Below are 18312 nucleotides of genomic sequence, written 5' to 3'. Positions count from 1 at the left end.
ATAGCCTGGATTAAATTATCTTTGAACAATCTATTTGCTATTCACAAATGTATAATAGTTTTATTCTAATCTCTAGCCTAGACTATAACCTAGAAAGGAGAGAAATAAGCAACAGCAAATTTATAAAGTTGCACAAGAGCCTAGTGAATATGTTAACAAAAAAAAAAAAAAAAAAGAAAAGAAATGAAACAAATGAATAGGATGAATAGCCCTGCTGAAAGAGATAATTTATTCAGTATAATGTATTTTCATAGGGAGGATAATATGTGTTATAATTACACAGTGGAATCACTCTGCTGAAAGCATATCTAGCTATTATTTTATTATAATTTCTCAACCTTCATGTTACCTGGATCAGAACTAGGAAGAGGGAGATTTGGAGATTTGAGTCCTTATAAAAATATACCCAAAAGTTCAGTAGCAAACTATCCTAGTGCCCTGAAGTCTGCAAAGATGAACAAGGCTTCCTGGGGAAAAGGAGCTAGAAAGACTGAGAGGCCAAGCCAAGGTATTTTGATTCCTTTGCTTCCTGTTCTGACTTATAACAGAAAACTCAGAGTTCCAGTGAAAATGAAAAATAATGGAAAAACTGAGAAAGCCACCTGAACTATTTAGCACCTCCATCAAGGTGCAGGATGAGTTTGGGTGACTGTCTGCGGTGGAGATACCTTGCAGTATCTAGGTTTGCCTGCACCTGCTTAGAATGCCTTAAACTTATAAGGGATATGTGGTAAATCCTCCATCTCTTGGAGTCTTCTTCAAGATCATGATTCAAATCTATTTGAAGTCAATGGCAGCCTGTCCACTTGCTTCAGTGAGCTTTGGATCAGGCTCTAAATCAAGACTGGATGTTTTTCTAAATGATACGTTCTAGTTGGGCTGGATGCAGGAATTACTGGCTGAAATTCTCTCACGGGTGTTAAGCAAGAGGTCAGACTCAAATACTAGATAATCATTAGGGTTCCTTCTTGCCTTAGAATCTATGAAGTCTAGGAAAATGCTGGCCACTCAGAAGTGATTGTACAGCTTCACTAAACCTCATAGAGCAGCAATGTGTTGGCCTATCATGAAATGCTTGGCCCCATCAGGGCACACAGCTGCCATTCATTTACCCAAGACTCTTTGTACAAGGTCTTTCTTGCTTCTAATATCTGAATTGTATGTAAGATGAGAGCAGATTTACAGCCTTTGTTCAGACCTTATGTGTTTTACCAGCAAGTGACATGAAGTTGCATGGGAAAAAGAGACACCTGCAGAGGAGACTATAACATCATCAAGGGAAACTGGTTGGCTCTTGGGGTTGGGCATGGGTTATAGAGCCTTTTATCTTTACATAATCAATTTAACTTCACAGTGAAGAACTGTTTGAGACAATAATTACAGAGAAGAGTTACAAAGTACCTAAAGGATCAGGCTGTGATGGGGCAAACCAGCATGACATCTGTACAGGAAAATCATGCCTCTCTAATCTACTAGAGCTCTTTGGAACGTTAGCAAAATACGGGCTAACAGAGCATCAGTTGATATGTTATTTGGACTGTCAAAAGCCTGCGCAGAAGTCCCTCATAAGAGTCCATGAAGGCAACTATCTCTCACCCCAGGACTATGTATTGTCATGGATTAGAAAGTGGCTAGAAAACAGAGCATAGGAATAACTGGACAATGGGAGCCTAGAGCAGAGGGACGCTGGTCTGATGCGCTAGTCATCCCTGGGTTCCAGGTACAGGACCACATGCTAGGATAGTATGGCAGCTGGCTTGCAACCCTAGGGGGCCCCAAGGGACCCCCAAGATTTCCCAAGCAAAATGTCCTGGGCATTGCCCAAACGCCATCCCCGGAGCATCCCTCCCATCCCAGGTGGTCCCCAGCCGGTCACTCCCAGGATCCCCCCCCCCCAACGCCTCCATGTCCCTTAGTGGCTCCCCCAGGAGCCTGTCAATAGGGCCATCCCCCGTGCTGTCAATACACTGGGCCAGGCCCCATCCTCCTTCCGGGCCCTAGGCCAGGGGGTCAGCCCCCTGCCGGACTACGACTCCCAGCTCGCCCCGGGCTCGCGGCGCGGTGCATGCCGGGGCCTGTAGTGCTGGCGCGAGGGCGGCCCGCGGCCCGGCGCCCTTTGAATTTTACCGCGAAAAGCGCGCGTGGCGGCGGCCCCGCCCCCCGCCGGACGCTACAGGGCGTCACCCTGGTAACGGGCCGGGGCGGGGCGGGGGGGCGTGGCTCAGCCGCGTGCGGGGCGCCGGGCCCGCCCCTGGCTCCGTCCGTCAGTGTCGCCGGAGCCGCGCGCCGGGCAGGAGGGGAGGCAGCGAGCGGGGCCGCCGGGCCGGGGACGGGGGCGCAGCCGGGCCCGGAGCCGCCCGCCCGCCCGCGGGGGCTCGCTCGCTCCGCTCCGGTGCGGGAAGGAGCCGGCTCGGCCAGCGGGTGCATCGTCCCCGGCAGCCGGAGCATCCCCGCCAGCTGCCGGAGCGGCCTCGAGCCGGCGGCGTCTCATCCCCGCCACCCCCGGCGATGAGGGGCTAAAGCCGAGCCGCCGCCGCCTGCCCGCCCGCCCGCCCGCGGCTCAGCCCCGGGGCGGCGCGGGCCGAAGAAGGGACCGAGCGGAGCCGCCGCCGGGGCCGGCTGGGCAGAGCCGAGCCGAGCCGAGCGGCGCCGCCCGCCGAGGGATCGGACGGAGGGAGGCAGGCGCTGCCCCGGCCCGGCTCCCGGACCCCCGGCCCGGCTCTCCGCGGCAGGCGGAGGCGGGATCCCGGCGCTCGTCCTCCCGGCGCCTCACCCCGCCGCGGCCGCTCTGCACCCGGCAGCCCCGGCATGGGCCTTCCCCGCTGAGCCGGGCTCGCCGCGGCCGGGATCGGAGTCGCCTGGTCCGTCCGTCCGTCCCCCCGCCCGCCGGGGCAGGATTTGGTGGCTGTTGTCAGGGATTCTCCCCCCGCCGCGCCCCGGTTCATGGCCGCGGGGCTCGCTCCGGCCTGCAGCGTCCTGGAGAGGCGAGGAGGGTGAGTAGCGGGCTGGGATCCGGATCCGGGCCGGGGCATCCCTGCAGCTGCGGCCGGCCCTGGCTCGCCTCCAGCCGCGGCTGGCCCCGGGGGCCGCACGGGGCGAGCGGGGCGAGGAGAAGGGGCGCCCCCCCCCCCAGACCTGGCCGCGGGTCCTTCTCCATCCATCCCCCGCAGCAGGGACCGAGCCGGGGCGGACTCGGAGACGAAGCCCCGCGGCTCCCGAGCCGAGACCCCCCGCCCCCGCTCCGCACCCTGGGCTCCCCGCGCGGCTGGGAAATGCCCCCGCCTGGCCTCCCCCGGCCCGGACGCTTGGCAAGGCGAGCCTGGCCCTGGCCGCCCCGCACATAGGCGACGGAGCCGGCTGCCTGCGGGCTGCGGGCGGGTATCTGGGGCTGGCCCCCACGTGGCCCGCTGTGAACCCGGCGATGTCCTCTTCCTGCTCGGTTCTTTTGTGTGGCTGAGCCGGGGCAGCTCCGACTCTGGTCACAGCCGGCCAGCTGCCCCCTCTCCGCCCCTCCTGCCGGGGGCTGGGGAATGACCTTCCCTGGTATTCTCAGCTCTGAAAAGAGTGTCTCGGCTTAATGAGGAGCAGTTGAAAGGTATGTCGAGTGCTAATAAACCCCAGTGACATATTAGGAGACACAAGCAGACAGAGCTCAGGGGCCCTGGCGGATTTACCTGCTTGGATTGTGTCAGAGAGAGTTCTGGCATACTCTGCATTACCTGCTTTCTCAGTGAGCATGATGTGCATGTTTCTTTCCTCTTAATTTAATCTGGTCATTCACTGATGAAACCAGAATAGATCCTCCCCCCTCCCCACACACACACACACACTTTTTGGGTGGCTGAAGTGCTGGTGGAAATAAAACATCCATCTCTGTCTCACTGCTGGAGACATGCTCCTTTAAGGAGAGAGAGAGACTCACATCAAATAGGGGTGGGTGTGTGTGTGTCTGTGTCTATGTTCATCACTGGCCCCAATGGTGTGGAACCGGATTCTTACAGGGAAAATAACCCACCTGTTCTTGGTGCTTTTTTTCCTGCCTAAAATCCTGATCCCTCTGTAGCTGTGGAAACACTTAGGCTGTTGCAAACAGAATTCAGGAGAGGAGCAGAAACAGATGAAATATTTAACGCCGGCCCTTATGTTCATCTGAATATTGCCAGTAACAAAGGAGGAAGACAAAACACCTGAGAACTGTTCTTCTTTAGAAGCCATTCTCACACTTCTGGCTTTCTCCTCTTGGGTGTCAGTAGCTCTTTCAAGTGAGGCCAGTCTCCAAACAAAACGAATTTCCTGAAATGCATTCAAACCAGCTCTTGGGTAGAGAGAGAATTCCCCCCTCATATCTTCTGTAACTTCAGTGCAGGCAAGTCGGAACTGCCAGAGGCAAAGCAGAACAGTCTGCAAGAGTTAAATGCATGATACTGCTGGGCATTTAGTGCTTTCCCACTGTTTAAGCTGAGATCAGTTCCTTTCACATGACCAAGGATGATCTGAATACCTTTCCTATCTGACTGAGCAGAGACCAGAAAGTTAGAGGGCTTCCTAGTGTTTGGGACAAAGAACCTGTAAGAGCATCTAAATCTGGCTTTGAGGAGAGCTGCCGAGTAAAGGCCATTTAAATGCTAAATATGCCATGTTTTAAATGCTGAACGGGGCTGGTAGCTGAAGCCGCTTACTGGGGAATGTTTAGATTGTCCAAAGCAAAATACACAGGACTGGCTTCATCACTGTACATTTAGTTCCACGAGGAAACGGGAGTGCCATTTTCAAATGGGATCTTGTGTTTGCACTGTGCCAAATCTGTGCATCCTGTTGGGCAGGTGATCTGCCCGGATCAAACACTCAGGGCATGACTGGCGCTTGATGCTTAATGCCTGAGGGTATTTGGTCTCATAGAGCCCTGTGCATGTCTCATTCCCTTTGTGTGACTTCTCTGACACAGCCTGCGTGCAAGTGACGTCTTGTTGCTTGGTTGCCACGATGGCCTGTTCCGAAGGGCGGAGTGCACATGGCTATAATGTTCTGTTGCCCAAGGTGGTAGCCGTGAATGTTTCAAATTTGAAGGTCCGGTTCTTTTCTTTTTCGGCTCCGTAGCAAGCGTCCCCATTTACTGCAGTGGGGCTAATGTTGAGTTTAGAGGAACGATTAACTGTTTGTGGATTTCCTCCTCTCCGGTGTAGACTTTTTGAGGGCTTGTTTTAATTTATTAATGAAGGGGTGGGAGGGAGGATGTTTGTGTGCTTGCTTTGATTCTGACCAAATGATTTTTGTCATGTTTTGAGTGAAACCCAGTGAAATGCATATGTTAGAAAATGTATTTGCAAGCCACATGTCTGAGGCACTTCTCAGGTTCCCAATCTGACCACATGCTACTTCAAGGAGCCCTATGTATGCAGGTGCATTCCTTAGTAAATGTCATGCATAAGTGATAAATGCATAACCAAATCGCAAATGATCGGTTTAATAGAGGGATGTGCCTTTGCGTTCAGCGTCACGTCATAATATAAATCGGATATTTTTAAGTGAACTTATTAAAAGTATATTGCTGATTAGAAGACAATAAAACCTGCCAATAGCGTTCACGGAAAAGGTGTGACTGCGAGGGAGAGATGAGGAAGAACTTTGTAATGTTCCTAACAGACATGGCCAATTACTTACTGGAGGAAAACAGGCAATGCAGCAAAAGTGGAACCCATTTATGCACAGGAGGGCTTGTCATATGTACTCATTAAGGGGAAAGATTGGCTGGGGCATTTCAGTTTGATAAACAGCTTTCTAGCATGTGGGTTCCACTTAGCATCTCAATTAAAGAAGCTGTAAACATATACAATAGCATTTAAGTACTAGGGAATGTTTGAATCTCTAGGAAATCATTTGCTGACTCCCTCCCCTTTTTTGGAAGATTCCTAGGTGCTTGGGGGTGTGTGTGTGTGTGTCTGAATTAGGTAAGGGTGCTTTGATCCAATTAGCAGGAAAAGATTAGAAAACCCATTCAATCCTTTCTTTTGTCTTTCTGAGTTCCTACTGGTTAAAAGGGGAGAAAGCCAATCCCGGTCTTTAGGAACTTGGCATTCCTTCCTGTCCTTGCATACCGCTTCCTTGCCAGTTTAACAGGTCAGTAAATACCAGTGCAAGTTCTTTTCTCAGTTCAAGCTGCGAGATATGTTCAGTTGAAATAAGACTGATCATTAAAAATTTAAACATCTAAGTCTCTGAATATTTATCCCAAGGCCAGAGTAAAGAAACCAATGGAATGATGTGATTGGTCAGTTTCTCGGAATAGAAACTAATAGCTGAATTTGAGTAGAGCATGTTTTTAATGGCTCACTTTCTTAGCTAGGCACTGACCTCTTTCTCGCTGATCTACCTGCCAAGAACAAAAGGTCCCTATTAGGAAGCTGTGGAACCCAATTTGTAGCTCCTCTGTGTACTCCGCTTTCTGTGATGTCCTTCAGAGATGCTGTGATTCTTTAGAGCTTTCAGAGGGAATCTCTCTGATTTGGATGCTCTCTTCCTGGCTTTATATAGGTGGGTAAATATCACAATTTGCTGTCAGTTCTGAGACTGGGTGTAGGAGTAAGCTACCCCAGGTGTTTGAGGGTGCTCCTGAACAGCAGATCTTCGCATCAAACAGTCCTATGCCTCGTGAATTAGGAACTTCTAATTACCGACAAAGGAGAGTCATGGGTATCCTTGAGGAAACCTAGCCCTTGTGAAAGGTGCTGGCGTCTGCAGTTCCCCACTGATCTACAGTGCAGATGCAGCGTGGTCAGCAGCAGCGCCAGCTTCTCCCTGCATAGCCAGTCAACCTCAGCCCTGACCCAGAGGGGGTGTCCTTTAGAGACCAAGGGATGTTTACTCCCCATGGCCTGCTCCGGCCTTGACATCTCTGTGAGAGATGATGTCCCGTGGGCACTGCCTGAGACCCCAGGTGCTTCTCTCCCAAACCACCAAACAGTGTGCAGGGAGGAATGGTGCCTGATCTGTGATGACCTGAGATTGCCTGGAACCAGTGGCCAATGAGCGTGCTGTGACCTTCTCTGCAGTTGCCCTGTGCTCTTCTGTTCAAGCAGGGCCAATGCATGCTGCCGTCTTCGCCGGCCTGGTGCTCTGGGCCTTTCTGTTGCAGGAGTGGTTGGACTTTTACAGATGGCTTGTCTCAATGCAGTGAGCTGTTGGCCAAACTCATTTGTTAGAGCTGCCTCACCCTTGCACACTCTGCTAGAATCACGCACTCCTGGCCAGAATCACAGCAAACTTGGGTGAGCTGGCGATCCGGATAAATGTGCAGTGGGGACCAGCAGGTGCTCCCCCAACTCATTCTCTTTCCCCGCCTGCTTGAACAGGTCTCTAGGAAGGGTTTGAGAACATACCTGCACTAGCTGGCTTACAAATCACTGAATGCGAGGCTGACGCTCTGGAGGGCCTCAAATGCAGAGGTAGCTGTGTATCATGCCACTGTAAGTAAGACGCTGGTCTTTTCTAAAATCCAGTAACTCCACTCAGTGGCCAAATCTCCAAGATAGTTAATAATAATACCTAGCTCTTACAATGCACCCTGCGGGTGTGACGGAGCTGAGCTGTGACGGGGTGTGTGGGGGGGAGGGTTGTGTGTCTATTTTTATAAAGCCTAGTCTGAGTTGCTCCATCATAGGGGAAGTCCACGTCCCTGCATGTTCTGGTTCCCGGGTAATGATGTCAGATATTGGGGTTTGTTTCCGTTAAAGCCAGTGGGTTTTCCCCTCCCTGATCTTAGTCAGAATGGGGTTTCTAAAAGAGTTGCCAGGTGGGGGGAGAGTTGTTTACTAGGTCCCGGTCTTTACATAAAGTCGAATACATCATGTGCAGTAACATGCACTTCTCTCGTGCTCGCACAGATGTGTCATTGACAGGGTTGATTTGCAGCTGGGTTGGGGGGAATTGGGTTGGCCTTTTTGGTTGTGCTACCCGGCTGCCTGATTGCGGGCATGAGGACCTGGGGTGGCACCCGTAGGAACGAGTCTTTCTGAGCGGAGACCCATGTTCCCAAACCGGGAGCCCGTCCTACTGCCTGTGACGATGGAGACTGCCTGCGCCTCTACAGTGCGCATGCATGCGAAAATAAGACATTTCTCCTTTCTCTTCTGCCTGCACATTCCTCAAAAACCTAATATTCATGAAAGGTAATTCAATCACCCAGTGATTCCTATCAGCTAATGCAGCAAAGCTGGCACAGGGTGAGAACGCCAGCCAGGAACACAAAAGCCCTGTTTTATTACCTCCTGCTTGCCTCAGAATTGCTTTTCTCCCTCGAGTGAGCCGGCTAAAGCTGGCTTTATTATGTTAACCTATTTGCGTGTCAAGAGCTATTGTGCCTCTTTTTATCTGTGTTTGTATTTGCTCGATGCAGGGAAGAAAAGGACGAGGCGAAAATGGCTGGCTGGTCAGTGGTTTGCACTCTGGGGGCACTGATTGGTTGCTAAGTGATTTGCATCCCCGGTAATCGCTTTTATCTCAGAAGGATGTCTTGTATAATTATAAGCCTACTGACATCTTTTGAAATCTGCCTAATGGGTGTTTTAATTTACATAGGGAGAAGAGGCTATTTGCGTTGCTTTGACTACAGGTTGCGTGGGTATATAGTTTAAAAGATTATTTTCCATATCCATTGGAAACAGCTCCCTGGGAATTTAGGACAGGCAAGGCCCTGGCCCTCAGAGAAAGAGAAGAAGCCTAAAAGTCACGGCCCTTGTGCAAATTGTGACCTCATTTATAGTGAACCTCTGCCTATAGTGAAACTGGGGAGGGTTGTGTCCCGCTCAGGGTTGTACTGTATGGCCCCCTGACAGCCGACTGGCCTACCGAGGCCTTGAACCCCCTGTCTGACGCTAGTCACTTTCCAAGATCTTTTTTCCCCTGGTGGGAGGGATTTTCCCTTCAAACAACGTTGTTCACAAATTGAAGCTCTGTGTGTTAGGAAACCTCCGCTCCACGAGCCTCTCTTCATAAATATCCCTAGGTAGCAGGCCTGTCGCAGTGCCGTTCTGAAAGATCTCTGCTCGCCCTGCGCTGCCCATGCTGCACCCCTTTTCTAAATGTCCCCCCATTGCTGGCGCTGCCAGGGCTATCGCTCTGCTGGTGGGAGAGCTAGCGTACTTGGCTAGCCAGCTGAGCTGTTCGGTGGGCAAAGGTAGCGGAGCGAGAACTGAGTGAAGACCCTCCATGAGAGGTCAGAACTTGGGTTTTAGTTTGTAGGTTTCCCCCTTGGCGAGCTGGAGCGAAAACACTGAACGCAGCAAACACATCGACAGGAGGCAAACTCAGATTGCTAACGGACGCGCACGCAGCCTGGTTGGCTCCAACCACCGCTGGGTTAGCCAGATGCTTTCTCAGAGCTCAGACTCATGGAGTAGCCGCTGCCCTGCATAATGTCCGTGTATCTTCCTCTTCGCTCTCCCATGGCTGCGAGCCTTTGTGGCGATAATGCGTAACTGGACTGTAGGGATTGCCAACGGGAAGCGGGAGGTTTTGGGAGCTGAGTTGGAGACACTAGGGGCTTTTGGTACCAGGGTGGTGGTTTGGGATTGTGGAATGAAGACATTTTGTAAGTGCCTCTCTAAAACAAGTGGCTGTGAAATAGTTAACAATGTAGCCATTTAATTTCTCGTCATTAGGATTCAGAATCAACATCCCTGGAGGTCATGGGGACTGTTTACAGCTCTCAGTTGTTGTTTCAGCTATCAGTACATTCGGGCAGAGGTAGCGGCACCTGTTTACAGTTAGATCACATTTGTGGGGCTTTCTTTACAACCTCAGAGGCTGCAACCTTCGTTTTGGGTTAGGTTTTTTTAATGCAAAGATAAATTCGAGAGGCCATGTATGCATCAGCGTTCTGCAATGCAGCTGTGGCCACCTTCTCCTTTAATATGGACATAAGGCCGACAGAGGCTATAGGTCCCAGCATGCTCCCTGGCCAGTTGGCATTGAACTCCAGACAGTCCTTCATATTACAGACTGGGAGAGTGCAGTCGGGTTATAAAGATCCTTTGGGGCCCCAGGGTTCTGGGCCAGCTCCGAATGCAATCTTAATTTGGGGAAGGGTCTGGACACAACCCCTACTCAGAACATGGGCGAATGGCGGTCCCCACACCTACGTCTGCGCATGGCATCCAGGAAGGCGATCTGTCTGCCTAGCCAGGTTTCAGACGGTCTGAGGGCTTGGAGAGAAGCGCAGTAATTCTGAAAGCCAGAGGTTGGGGGAAAGCAGATGTGCGCTGCCCTTGGCAAAGGCACCTCCTGCCGATACTGTTTGCAGCGAGGCCCTTGTTGCATTCTTAGAAACCCCACGCGATCCTGGCTGTCGTCACATGCCTGGTGCCCTTTGGACCGTTTGTGTGGGGTGAGGGGAGTGAAGCCGCGATTCCATGAACAGCATCAACTGAGCCCTCCCCTCCCCCCCCCAGCATCTAAATAAAGGTGGGAGTGTTTGCCCTGACTTGACCATGTTTCTGAGAACAATCCCCCGCTGCCCCTGTAATTGACAAGCTGTCCCTGTGGCCTGCAGGGATGCGGTAGGGTCCTGAAGGATGGCGCGCAGAGACTGTTGTCATGCCACTGGTTCTGCTGGGGGAGTGAACTTGGCTGAGGGTAATTCCTGACTTTGGCATTTGAGGAATGTGGCTGGCACAGAGACCCGGGACCCAGTGCCTAGCCTGCTTCTGCCAACTCTGTCTTGACACGTAGGGAGGTGAAAACAAAAATAAGTGGAAACCGTGATGCACCTAGTTCCTTCAGCGCGAAGCGAAGCTCGATTGAGTTCAGGGGGGTAAGGAGCCCGCAGACATCCTGTAGGACAAGCGAGGGGAGCATTCTGCAGCTTCTCTCTCCCTCAGATGGTTCTAAATTGCCATGAAAGACAAGAGCAGGAAATTATTCATGTGGATCTCTTTCCAGCCCAGCCCCCCTTTCCATGTGGCATCTCGAAAGCCTTTTTCAGGATCTGGGTGGTTGTGGTTTTTTTGTGTGTGTTGTTTTTTTTTTGCTTGTGAGCAGCACAAGCACATCTATTTATGACTCACTGTAAACAAACTCCCAATGAAAGAAAGTTAATGACCCGAAACTGACAAGAGCCTGCTGGGAATTTTTATAGCCCCTGGGATTCCTCTTGCTGGAGAGAGAGTATATCAGCATTTGTAACCCAAAATGGCAGCAAGCCGCACACCCCCAAACCCCTCGTAACAAAACAGCTCCTGAGAAGTGATTTGTGGGTGAATTCAGCTGGAAGCTGCCATGGTGAAATGGCTTGGCAAAGAGCGGCTAAGCAGCAAAAAGGGGGATTTGAACTGATTATTGATGGGTCTAAATGGAGCTCTTGGCCCACGGGTTGATGGGATGCGTGTGTGTCTCTGTCTCTGCAGGTTCGCTGCCCTCCTTCCCCCACTCCTGGAACCGAGGACTTTTCAAAGCTTTTACCATCTGCCTGTTGTAGGTCAGTTTTTGTCATGCTTCAGGCTAGAACTAAAGCTGGCTTAACATCAGTGGTAACCAAACACTAATAAAGCCTTAATACTCTGCAGCGGAGAGATTTAGCTGTCAGAGATAAATATTCATATTGCTTTCTAATTCAGCTGCAGTTCCACAACATGGGAGCGGTGGGGAGGAAAGATGTGAATACTGCTGGGTGGTTTTTAATGTTGTTAATGCTGCTGGCTGCTGTATGTCACAGCTTCTGTAGGGCAAGTTCCTGCTTGGGGTTTGGCCGTCATTTTTAGCCTGCACTGTTGCTAGTTGCATGGTGTAGATATTCCTGTTAGTGCTACTGAATTACAAGACAATCCGTCTGCATCATGCTAGTCCATGTGTATAAAGCCCTAGCCAGGGCCACTTTGTTGGGTGATATTTGCTGAACTAATCTGTCGCTCCGAGTTCCCCCCACCACCACCCATGCACACCGCCTATATGTACGTGCTTGGTTGGATTTACTGGGTTGAGTTGGCAGTTAAAGCTGACAAATCGAAAGAGGCTTTAAGTGAAGCAGGTTAATTAGTAGTAGTCAGGGAAATATCAATTTTTAAAGGGATGCTCTTGGCTATTTGGAGCACCAAGGTTTCATAGGGGTTTTTTTTTTCCTCGAGAGGTTTACGGAGCCTGAGCAGGGACAGGACTGGTTTCCTTTTCAAGAAAACCCTGGCTGACTTTTAGATCTGAAGCATTTTCTTGTGGTTCAAAAGTGCAGCGTTGCATTGGCCCGTGAGACTTGGAAAGCAAATATAAACAAATTGAGACAGAGCTGCCTGTTCCTCTGTCCAAGGTGAGCGAAATAGTTTTAAAAGGGCATGTTAAAAAGCCCCTCTGGCTTGTAGGGCCACAGTGAATGTGTTATGGAGTCAGTTCCAAAAATGAGTTGCCAATAACTTCGGGTCCAGCGCCTTCCTGTGAGGTGCCCTGACAACGGTGTTTTCACCACTGTATTTTCCTAGCTTTACCAAAAAAAATGTTTCTCTTGCCATCCCACCCTCAGCCACCCCATGCTGCTGTTGGGAAAACTCACAGAGAAGGGAAACTGATCATAGAGGGGCAGCGGCGGATTTGACTCTACACAAGCCTCTGCCAGATGCCCATAGTAAACTCAGAGGCAGTCTTTTCTGCCGTCTCTGTGATTTTTGCGGTCACTTGTAACAACAGGAGGGGGGGGAGGAAAGTAGAGAAGAGATTTATTTTTTAATAACCCAGAATTGTTAAGAATCCTTTAAATTAATATGGTTTGAATCTGTTCATGTATATTCTTCATCGGTGACATTTTCTGTCTTTTGTTCTTGATGATTCACTGCCTCCAGGGTCCTGCAGCCCTGTTCAGGCTTTAGAAGTAGAACGTAACTCGTACTGAATCTGTGTGTGTAATAGAAATACTCCATTAATATCTAGGTTGTAGTTTCACCATCTTGGAGAGCTTATCTTTTCTTGTGTAATACCCATTAATGTCAGTGGGAATTAAACAGACCAGAATAGCCCGTAAAATCTAGACAGTCAGAAATGAGTTTCTATGAGAATAAATCACTGAGGATGGAATGAATAAACAGGACAAGTATACTGGAAAAACACCCTAACTTCTCACTTTATGTAGATCTATAGCAATCCAGAGAGTGTCTAGCCCCAGCCCTGTAAAGACACGGCTATATATTAATGTAGTCTAATGAGGTGGGTATAAAAGCAACTGCTGGGAAGAAGTTAATAAATGAAAATGCTTTTTGAAAAAGTGACAGATACCCAGCAGAACTCTGTGATCAAGAGTGTTTTCTGTCTGCCCTGTTCTTCACCATAGCTTCGGTATTGGGGTGAATATGGGACTTTCCATAGTGATCCCAGGTCCTTGAGTGCCCCCTGTATGGTGGCGTGTAAAGTTTCCCAGTCCTTCTGGCTTTCGACAAGGCCCTTGGACGGCTGTGTCCTAAAGGGAGCCCAGCGGTGAGCAGGGTCTCGTGGATTTTGCATGAGAGCTGCTTTGCAGTTGGCGCTCTGTCAAAGCAGACCGCTCTGGCAGCGGGAGGACCGCGCGCCTTCCTGGGCGCTCTGGAAAAGTGGGACCGATTCAGGCAGGTTTTTCTGGATAAAAGCATAGCCAAGGTCGATTGGCTCTGACCCACCGTGGCATGGCGCTGCCAGTTCGGCTGGGACGTCCTGGCGGGGATCGCTCCCCCAGTTCAGACCCCCTCTTGAACAGCCTTTCGTCCTGCGTAGTGTTCGGAGAACGGGAGCTGGAGCAGTAGCAGCGTAACACTTGGTGCAGCCTTTTCCAGGCAGATGCCATCCAGCAAAGGGGCACTGCTCTGGGCCGGGAAGAGAGAGATGCAAGGCTGGACTAAACGCTAGGCAAGGAAAGAGCAGGCGCTCTGGCGTCATGGCTGGCAGCATGCAGTGCCTGTGTTCTTCTGGACTCCCAGCTGCTTTGTAACGTCTGTAACCCCAGCGCAGTCCTGCCGTTCGGCATTGCCAGGGCTCTCCCTGCCTCCCTCCCTCCCTCCCTGGGCCTTGGTTGCAGGTGTGGGGGTTGAAGTCTGGTAGCTGCCTACGGGGCAGGTACAATGTGCAGTGATGATGCAAGCTTTCCCTTACCAAAGTGCCTGAGCCTTATGCTGTAGATTTCACTCCTTCTGTCCCCTGGGTGCTACTGGCCGAATGCAAACTGGCAAAAGGCTCCTGTTCCCATTGCTGGCCACCTGGGCCAGTCTGCCCCCACTTCCTCTGGGGGCAAAGCCATGGCCGGAGACCTGCCGCCCCTCCCAGCCATGTGCTGTTTTCTCAGAGTGTGCCAGGAACACAGATGGAAGCAGTAGTTTTTCAGCAGCCCTAATGCTTGGGGATATGAAAGATTAAGGTTGGTGACCATTTTTTAACTCAATAAAGGGAAAGACAAGCTGGAGTCTGCAGTCCAGAGATATAATTAGTTCGCAGCAGTGGTGCTTTCTTGATTTAGCTTCAGAGAGCAGAACAAGACAAGGATGTTATACCCAATTAGCAGTAACATACAGTCGGAGCTTGAATAGGTGAGATAACAAGCTATTTTTATGACTTTTCTTTACAGACTTTAAAAAACAAGGGGGTATCAAGTCTTTTATTTCTTCTCACCAGGGAACAATTATTAGTGATCTAGGAATTTCCAAAGCCAAATGATACATTTGTTAACAAAAACAATAAAAAGCCTAATGGTTAAGTATAGCTGTTGGCAGTCTGGGATGGAGCCGCGGGTGACTCGGGCTAACACAGGACTTCCAGTTCCCGTCCCAGGGCTGATCTCCGTGCTCTTTTTTCCCCACGGGACACGTGAGCTGTATGAAATGACTCTGCCCTGCTTGTTGGCTGGCTGCATGTGTCCCTTTGTAGCTGGAGGCACTGCGCCATGGGAAGGCCATCAGGAAAAGCCGTTGTTTCCTATTAGAATTGTGTACTCAAGAGGTATTTTTCAACGGCCTCGTGCTTTCGGATGTCAGCCGAACACCGGCAGGGGATAACTAACCGCTGAAAGTCCAGCACTAGGGGCTAGCTGGCGTATTCGTGTCATAAGAGAATTTTTGCTTTCTTCTTTGATCTTGAGTCTTGGCTATTGCTAGAAGACCCATTGCACCAGACCCACTGGTGTTGGGGTTGCAAGCTCTGATCGGCCCTTGGGAAAGAATACAGGTGGACTGTACTGGAGAATTACCTACAACTGCTCGAGGGAATGTGCATCTCTTGGTAACTGCAGATGCCTTTAATAGATGGAGAGAAGCCGTCCTGACTCGGCATTGTACAGCCACTTTGGTAACCAAGGTGCTAACAGAACAGGTGTTCTTCAGGCTGGGCCGTTCTCAGGCTGTGGAAAGTGATAATAGCCCAGCATTTGTGGGAAAGGTGACCCAGGGAGATGTGGGAGCTACTAGAACGGGATCAGAGGTTCCATATACCGTACTACCATATACAGAACTACCCACGGAGCTCGGGCTTGGTGGATTGGGCCAGCTGCACTGTGAAAACTGGGCTAAATAAGTTGGGAAGCAAGTCAGGAAAAAAGTGGGCTGTTCAGTTACCCCTTGTCTGGATGGCCATAAGGGGAAGCGTGGCTGAGACTGACTGGAAGGGAGATGAGACACTCAGAGCACGTGTTCGTTACCCAGATGACTAAAATAACGCAGTGGGGCGTTGTGACCGAGCAGCGGGCTAAGGAGCCGGTAGGGCAGGTGCAGGAAGAACACAACACGGTAGCAGGCAGCGTGGGGAAGCCCATGAGCTGACTGGTCCTGGAGACGTGTGTAGTGTGTTCTGGGGAGCTCCCCCTGGAACACACCTTAGTAACTAACTTCGTGTTGTGCCTTACTAATAAAAACTGGCTACGCTAATCAGCTGAGCAGTAAATTTCTGTCCAACACTGGAGTCGCTTCAAGCTGGACTGGAGGAGAGGGGTCAGGAAACATCTCTGCGGGTCAAACAGCCGTCGCGGGAGCGCCTGGGTGTCTGACTCATGCCCATAACCCTCGCCCTTCTTTTGCGTTTTCCTACTAGCTTCTGTAAACGGAGCAACGTTGTCCCCACTGCACTTTGATGCCGCCGGAGAGCAGCTGGTGTCTCCCAATGGGCTGCTGAGCTGACGCTCAGCGGATGACATGCCCTGTGACTGTGCCAAGGATTCGACGTGGCATCCGACGCTCCGGCAAGGCAGGTCTATGGGAACAGCCACGTGGCTTTCCCAGCGCGACGGGGGCTGAGCCTCGCTGGAATTTGTTGCAGCTGATGCTGAGTAGATGCTTCCTAGGCTCCCGGGGTGACATTTGCAGGCCCCTGCACGTGACGTGGTAGGAGTGAAGGGATGGTAGGTGCTCCGTCTTCTCAGCTTTGCCAGGCAGGTAGCCAGGCCTGTTCCTGAACTCCCTGTTTTGCCCGAAGTCCCTCGTCAGGAGCTCTGCCTGCCACCTCATCAGAACACTGCTGGAGCTCATCCAGACCTTGACGGTGTGTCTGCTTCTTCCCTTGGCTGCGCCTTCACGGCTTCCTGTTGCCGCTGCTGCCATGCCTTGGAGCATGGCCTCCTTGCTCGCTAAACTGCAGAGTGTCCAGGATGTTGCAGGGACAGAGAGATTGGGGGGACCCGTTGTCCCACAGCTCTGCTCTCTTTCCAATCCACTGTCCAATCCCTGCACGGACTTGCACCCATCTGACTCCATGGCTCAGGCCTATTCAGTCCCTCCCATCTTGGCTGGCTCGGTTCCACCCCTGTGCCTTTCAGGAATCTCTCACTGGTCTTCCTCTGGGCTGTGGAGTCGCATCCTCTCCAAAATCTCCACCTTTCAAACCCTCCCCATGGCATACGCTTGGTGTTGTGATGCATGCTCTGAAGAGATCTTGAAGACTCATGGACCTCGCAGGTCCTTCACAAAGGAGAGAAGCGTCATTGTCCCTGTTTTACACATGGGGAAACTGAGGCACAGAGAGGCAAGGGCGGTGGCCACGCTGGAAATAGAACCCACATCTCCAAGACCAAGTCCAGTGCTTTATCCACTAAGAAACACTGCCTTTCTGTGTTTGATTGTTTTACATCTTGGCTTGATTACCTCCCAGATTCTGGATGTCCTACTGCTCTCATTCTAGGTATTGGATGGCACAACACAGCAATCAGTTGGCTTCAGTAGCGTGTCTGTGTGTGTGGTGGTCACTGTGCTCTGCTAGGTAAGAGTGTTTGGACTGGGCAAGGGTGTGTGTGTACAGGGAATTACAAGATCTAATAGGACTGTAGCTAATGGAAATCCTCCGTTAGTTCCAGTGGAGCAGGCCAGGTTCTGGTCCATAGAACCAAAGGCCCAGTGTGCTGTTTCCACATGTTGGCTGGGTGGTCTAGCTGGCAACCATTGGGCCTGTGTGTGGTTACAGACTGAGTCTCCCTCTCACTCTGAATGAGGATCACCGTGGTTTTTTCTTTTGAAAACCCACGCCTCAGGCTTTTGGGCATAAAATGGGATCTCCTCCCCCTTGGGCCGTACTGGTAGCTGGGGCTCGGTCTCCCTCTGCGTGTGGATGGAATCCGCCTTTGCGCTCTCATCTTCCCTTGCCAACGCCTGAACAGTGCAATCTGAATTTCAGTTCCGTGACAAATCAAGTCATGCAAAGTGGGAGTCTAATTGCAAACCGTTTTATGGCTTGTGCTCACATCTGTGCTGCCATATGCAAAAAAAGAAAAAACCCCTTGATCTTTTTCCACCCCAGCAAATCCACTTGGAAAGAAATGCAGTCGAAGGCTTCAAATCAGTATCGAGTGAGGTCTCTTTTTACTTATTTCTGCCTGCCTTTGCAAACCAGATCTCCACTCTGGGCTGAAGAGCCTCAGGTAGCAGTGGGTCGAGAATGGACTCTGGCTTCATGGCGATGTTGTCTGGCTTTGAGTGCAGCTCCGGGCATGGTTCGGGCTGACTTACAGTGAAAACGGTTTGGTGGAAGGCGGCTTGTTGAGACTCCATATCCATCTCCATGCGTGTGTGTGTTTGTTGCAGTGCTATTAAGGTTACATTAAAAAACGATTCTCGTTAGTCATGTGGGCAATAAGTTTTATGAGATGGCGGCCAATAAAACGAGGGATGTGTGTGCAGTGAATGTTTCTGATCTGGTAGGATAAGGATTTATGTCCCATTAAGTGGCAAATCTCCCAGTGTCATTGGCTGAGGGTTCCCCGGTTCTGTTCCCTGCTGTCGGCGCTGCTTTGAGGAGTTGTAGGGGTCCGTGGGGTTTTTTGGACTCCTAAGCACAGCCCGCTGCCCCACTTGTGTCAGGGTCTGCCTTCGGGACCTCATCTCTGACTGCCTGGCAGTG

General features: G+C 51.0%; 1 protein-coding gene across 3 annotated transcripts in view; it reads left to right on the top strand.

Moving 5' to 3' along the window:
- Positions 1–2433: 2433 nt before the first annotated feature.
- Positions 2434–18312, top strand: part of FAM222A (family with sequence similarity 222 member A) — a 100976-nt gene continuing 85097 nt past the window's right edge. For all 3 annotated transcript variants that reach the window (XM_067539451.1, XM_067539449.1, XM_067539450.1), the window contains exon 1: positions 2434–2993. The gene's annotated coding sequence lies outside the window, so the exon portion shown is untranslated. The remainder of the gene's footprint in view (positions 2994–18312) is intronic.

The sequence above is a fragment of the Emydura macquarii genome, unplaced genomic scaffold, assembly GCF_026122565.2.
Source record: "Emydura macquarii macquarii isolate MOO-44397 ecotype Brisbane River unplaced genomic scaffold, CSIRO-AGI_Emac_v2 contig_554, whole genome shotgun sequence".
NCBI lineage: Eukaryota > Metazoa > Chordata > Testudines > Chelidae > Emydura > Emydura macquarii.
This window is presented reverse-complemented; position numbering and strand designations above follow the sequence as displayed.